This window comes from Narcine bancroftii, chromosome 1 (genome assembly GCF_036971445.1).
Source record: "Narcine bancroftii isolate sNarBan1 chromosome 1, sNarBan1.hap1, whole genome shotgun sequence".
Lineage (NCBI taxonomy): Eukaryota > Metazoa > Chordata > Chondrichthyes > Torpediniformes > Narcinidae > Narcine > Narcine bancroftii.
Window position 1 is genome coordinate 37,105,568 of NC_091469.1, and position 6,000 is coordinate 37,111,567.

Here is a 6,000-nt window from a genome sequence, read left to right on the forward strand (position 1 = left end):
TGATCTTCCAGTTTATCTCAACTTTGATCATAACAAGAGTGTGATGAGCATACAGAAAATTGATTAAAGTACACTTACATTATCATTCTTCTGGTGTCTTCCCTTTTGGTTCTGCATTAATTTATTTTGCTTATCCTTTTTGGATCAGACAAACCAGTTATTTACTTTGTGCCCTTTGCATCTCAGAGACATTTCCAGAGATTCACATATTCACATTAAATAAATTACTTTGTTGACTGAAAATGAAAAGTGATGTGTCAGAATATAGGATGGAGATCAAGAATCCGGTTGGGTGGAGCTAGAATAGAAATCTTGTTCTCAACATCAGCAAGACAAAGGAGCTGAATGTGGAATTTAGGATGGGGAAGCCAAAATACCACATCCCTCACTTTAATAACAGATTGGTAGTGGATAATTGAATGCCCTTGAATAATCTCTTGAACTTCTAAGGCTATACTATGAAAAGTATACTGACTAGTTATAATCACAGCCTTGTTTGATAACTCAAGTGCCCGAGATTGCAAAAGCTGCAGGAAGTGGCAAACCTAGACAAGTTCATCACGACTACTGACCTCCTGAACATTGAAGACATCATAAAGGATTCCCAGCATTCTGGTCCCAATCTCTTCTCACTCTTACCTTCAGACAGAAGATACACAAACTTAAAGTTCAGCACCTCAGGGTTCAAAACAGTTTTCTTCTGACAGTCAAGAGGCTTTTGTATATCCCATATTTCCTTAACCCTAACCATAAACTACTCCAGGAGCACCAAGAGATCTGTTTGTAGTAACGAAACATCACCTTCATTTGCACTAACTGCAACTGTGAATATTGATGTACAGGTATTTATCTTTTTATTTTTTTTCTGTCTCGTGGCATACTGTGGGATCATAAGTTATACTATTATAGTTGGCGGAACCTAATGTTTGGGTGTAGTGAGTCATTGTACTTATGGATAGAAAAATAAACTCTTGCACTGATAATCAGAATTGTGTCATTAGAAATATTGTAACTATTTTGCTCAAAGCAATACCTACAAGCAGCAATGGAACGAACAAAGATTTCATTTTGGTTGGTGCAGTAGTTTGACGAAAGCTAATACTGAAATTATCAAAATTATTTCTTATTCTTTATTTATCTATTTTTAAATAATCATACCCAGGCCTTCACCAATAATTCACTAACAAAATTTCCAAACAATTTTAGCTTTCTACTCAGGTCTCTGCCACTACCTGAAATTTTAAATTTTTATTCATTTAAAATGAACTACTGGAAAGTGTCCAAATGTAATCCATTCTTATTGCAAAATGACAGTGATTCAAATTAAGTTTATTTCAAAAACTCACTTTCTTTCAGCCTTGTTTTAATTTGTGTGAATAGATGCTGCAGGACTCTTCATTTCCTCTACTCTATTTGGCTACTATGCCTGTAAGAAAAAGTGCTTCGCAAATATTGAAAAATTGTATCCAACTCACTTTAATGGATCTGAAGTGAATTCAATTACTGTGTAAATGGATAATCTTCAGGCTACTCAGTGTGATGTCATCTGTCCAGCAGGAAACCAATTAAAGAAAAATTGACTGAAGCTATCTTACATTACATACACCTGAACAAAGATTGATCAGTAGAAATATGCTGAAGGTAAAATAACAATTCTGGACCATTGGAATTTAAATTGAAGTGAACTAACTAAATTAGACATTGATTTCCACAGGAATCATGGTGTCTCATTAACAATTATTACATATAATAAATGTCTCAAGTTATATTTTACTTAGTACTGTAGGTCTGTAAGAGCAAAAACTATTTATATCCTGCTAGATGCTGGATAATCATACCAAATCAAAAATGTCTCTCTTTTCACTGAAGTCCAGCTCCTTAGAATTCAAAAATGACAACCAAGGATGCCTGATATGAAGGACCAGCAACATCATCCAAGTCAATAGATTTTGATGTGTTTGTTTAATGTCTGCCAGAAGAATCAGGGCTGCAACATGGCTACTGCAACATGTTATGTAGCAATTAATTTCCTTTGTATATTTGTTTTTCTATTTCATGTACAATGGAATTTTTAGGCACTTTATTTCAGTGCACTGAAAAATCCAACTAAATGAATGAAAATTTTGACAATAGCTACAACTTAGTTTAATATGTCAGGAAACAGCAAGAGATGCCAGTAAATGATATAGTCAGGATCTGAAAGATATACAATCTAAAATTTACTGTGAAATGTTCTGCTTTGGCAAAAATATCTGGGGTACCAACTTCTATTAAAATGAAAAATATGTGGTACTTTAAAATGTAATGTTTGTGGTGGAATTATATTCAGCTGAATGGGAAATGCATCTTACTATATAACCATATTACCATTTAACCATTTACGGAGCGGAAACAGGCCATATCGGCCTTTCGAGTCTGCACCGGTTCACTTAAACAACTCCACTAGCTCAAACCTCCCGCTCACCACCAATAACCCTCCAACCCCGTCACCTTCTCCTAAATGATTGACGGGACCCTGACACAACTATCTCATTCGGAAGTTCATTCCATTCTGCCGCCACTCGCTGAGTGAAAAAGCCACCTCTAATATTTTTCCTAAAGTGTTGCCCCCTTACCTTTTGGCCTCTTGTTCCAACCTCCCCTGCCCTCAGGGGAAAGAGTCTGTTTATGTCTAGTCTATCTATTCCTTTCATAATTTTAAATACCTCAATCAAGTCGTCTATGTTCCAATGAATAAAGTCCCAGTCTCCTTAATCACTCCCTGTAATCCAGATGCTGTAAGCCAGGCAACATCCTTGTAAACCTTTTCTGCACCCTCTCCACCTTATCTATATCCTTTCTATAATTTGGAGACCAGAACTGAGCACAGTACCACAAACCTGGCCTCACCAATACTCTATTCTATAATTTATGAAGGCCAGCATACCATATGCCTTCTTAACTACCCTGTCTACATGGGAATCCACCTTCAGTGAACTCTGTACCATAACCCCCAGGTCCCTTTGTTCCCCTGTGTGCCTCAATGCCCTCCCCTTCACTGTATATGTCCTATTCTGGTTATTTTTACCAAAATGCAACTCCTCACACTTGTCTACATTGAATTCCATCTGCCATCTTTCAGCCCACTCTTCCAAACAAACCAAATCCTGCTGTAATCCAAGAAAATCTACCTCACTATCCACCACTCCCCCTATTTTTGTATCATCCACATATTTGCTTACCCAGTTAACCACACCCTCCTCTAAATCATTAATATAAATGATAAACAACAAAGGACCCAGCACCGATCCCTGAGGCACCCCACTTGTCACAGGCTTCCAACCTGACATACAGTTGTCCATCATGACTCTCTGCTGTCTGTCTCCCAGCCACCTCTAAACCCATGTCACAATCTCTCTACTTCCTAGTGACTGAACGTTCCTTATAAACCTTCCATGCAGAACCTTATCAAAAGCCTTACTAAAATCCCAATAGATCACATCCACCACTCTACCTTCATCCACCTTTTTTGTCACTTCCTCAAAAATTTCAACAAGGTTCGTCAAACATGACTTTCCTTTTACAAACCCATGCTGGGTGCCCGTAATCAATCCCTGCCTATCCAGATATGCATGTATATTATCTCAAAGAATACTCTCCACAACCTTCCCCACCACCGAAGTCAAACTTACTGGCTGATAATTACTAGGCCTACACCTACTGCCTTTTTTGAACAATGGACAACATTTGCAACCCTCCAATCCTGTGGTACCACCCCCTCCTCCAGTGATCTTTGAAAAATCACTGTCAGTCCCCAGCTATTTGTTCCCTGACTTCACTTAAAGTCCTGGGAAAAATCCCATCAGGACCAGAAGACTTATCCACCTTAATTGACCCTAGAAGCTCCAAAACTCTTGCTTTACTAATCCCTATCCTTTCCATAACTAAGCCCTTTGGCTCTCTTATCTCGTATAGCCCAATGTCCCTTTCCCTCCTGAATACAGGCGAGAAAAAATTGTTCAATATTTCTCCCATCTCATACAATTCCTGACATAGTTCACTGGTCCCATCATCTAGTGGACCTATTCTATCCTTTACCCTCCTTTTACTGTTCACATATCTGTAAAAACCCTTAGAATTCACCTTCGCCTTGTTAGCTATGGACTCCTCATACCTTCTTTTTGCCTTTCTAATTTCCCTCTTAAGGTTCTTCCTGCAATCTAAGTAACGACCTCAATCTCTTGTTTTTTTTATATTTGAAATAGGCCTCCCTCTTGTTCCAAACAAACTTCTTAATTTCACCAGAAAACCACGGCTCCCTCGAACTTTAGTCTTCCCCTTCGGCCTGACTGGAACATAAAGATCCTGTACTCTCAAAATCTCACCCCTAAATGCCCCCCAAATTTCCTCCACATCCTTTCCGGCAAAAAGATCAGCCCACACAACTCTCTGCAAATCCCTTCTCATTTCTCCAAATCTGGCCTTCCCCCACTCAAAGACCTTCAACCTCAGACCCGACCTATCCCTTTCCATCATTAAGCTATAGCTAATGGACCCATGATCACTGGATCCGAAGTTCTCTCCAACGCTTACCTCTGTCACCTGCCCCATTGCATTCCCAAACAACAGATCTAACACCACTCCCCCTCTAGATGGTGTCTCAACATATTGCTGCAAAAAGCAATCCTGAACACAATGCATAAATACTAAGGCATCCTGGCCTTTTACTGACTGCGTTTCCCAATCTATGTTTGGAAAATTGAAATCCCCAACCAACACCACCCTATTTGAGGGTTATTGGCACATCTCACCTATTTTCTTGCACATTTGCTCTTCTAGTTCCCTTTCCCCATTTGGAGACCTATAATATACCCCCATAATAGTAACCTCACCCTTCTTATTTTTCAGCTCTACCCTCACTGCCTCCCTTGACAAGTCCTCCAGTCTACCTTGCCTCAGCACTGCTGTAATATCTTCCCTGACAAGTAATGCCATACCTCCCCCTCTTAATCCACCAACTCTGCCACATCTAAAGCAGCGAAATCCTGGAACATTAACTGCCAGTCACAACCTTCCTTTAACCACGTCTCGCTAATGGTCACAACATCATAATGCCACATGTCAATCCACACCTTTAGCTCATCCAGCTTCCTTACTATGCTCCTCACATTAAAATAAATACAACTTAGGGATCTCCTACATCCTACCTTCTGCATATCCTCCTCTCTTCCATTCTCACAATTTTCACTACAACATCTTTTTACTACTTTCTGCTTTTCCTCCCTCAAATTATTCAAACTTGTTTCTTTCCTTAGCCTACTAACCCTCACCCTGCTGTCCAGCCTAACTTGAAACCTTGTCCCCAACCATACTAGTTTAAATCCCCCCTGACAGCCTTATCAAATGCCCCCACTAGGAGACTGGTCCCTCTGGGATTAAGATGTAACCCATCATTATGATTGTAGAGCTCGTCGAAAGAACCAAAGACTTGTTGATCCAAACCAAGGCTTTTATTAGCAAAAGACCGGAGCTCTTCACAGGTGGCCGACCAGTCCGGAATGATCCGACCTGGCTAGGGACACAACCCTTTAAGGCCCAAACAATAGGTGTGGCTTAGCTCTCAGCCAATCGCTGTAAGCACAGTCTAGATACAGTAACTATATACACTATGTACATTGGTGATAGATCTGTACTATCACATTCACCCCTTCTTGGAGAATTGACCCTGGAAAAAAAAACAAAAACGAGGGAGAGAATGAAAAGGAAGGGGTAGGTCAAGGACTGTAGCGGTCAGGGGGTCTGACCATCCGGCGTGACCGCCGTGGTGCCGGGATTGGGGTCGCTACAGTGGTGTCGCCAGCGGGCTCATCGGGTGCGACTGCTCCGTCGCTCAATTCCCCAGTCGTTTTGTCGGCAGGGTGGCCCGAGTCATTGGGGTGCTGTTGGTCCTTCTGTTGCGGCACGGGGCCTGGAGCATAAGGAGTTGGGGGGTTTGCTGGGTCTACCGCGTCCTGAGCTAGG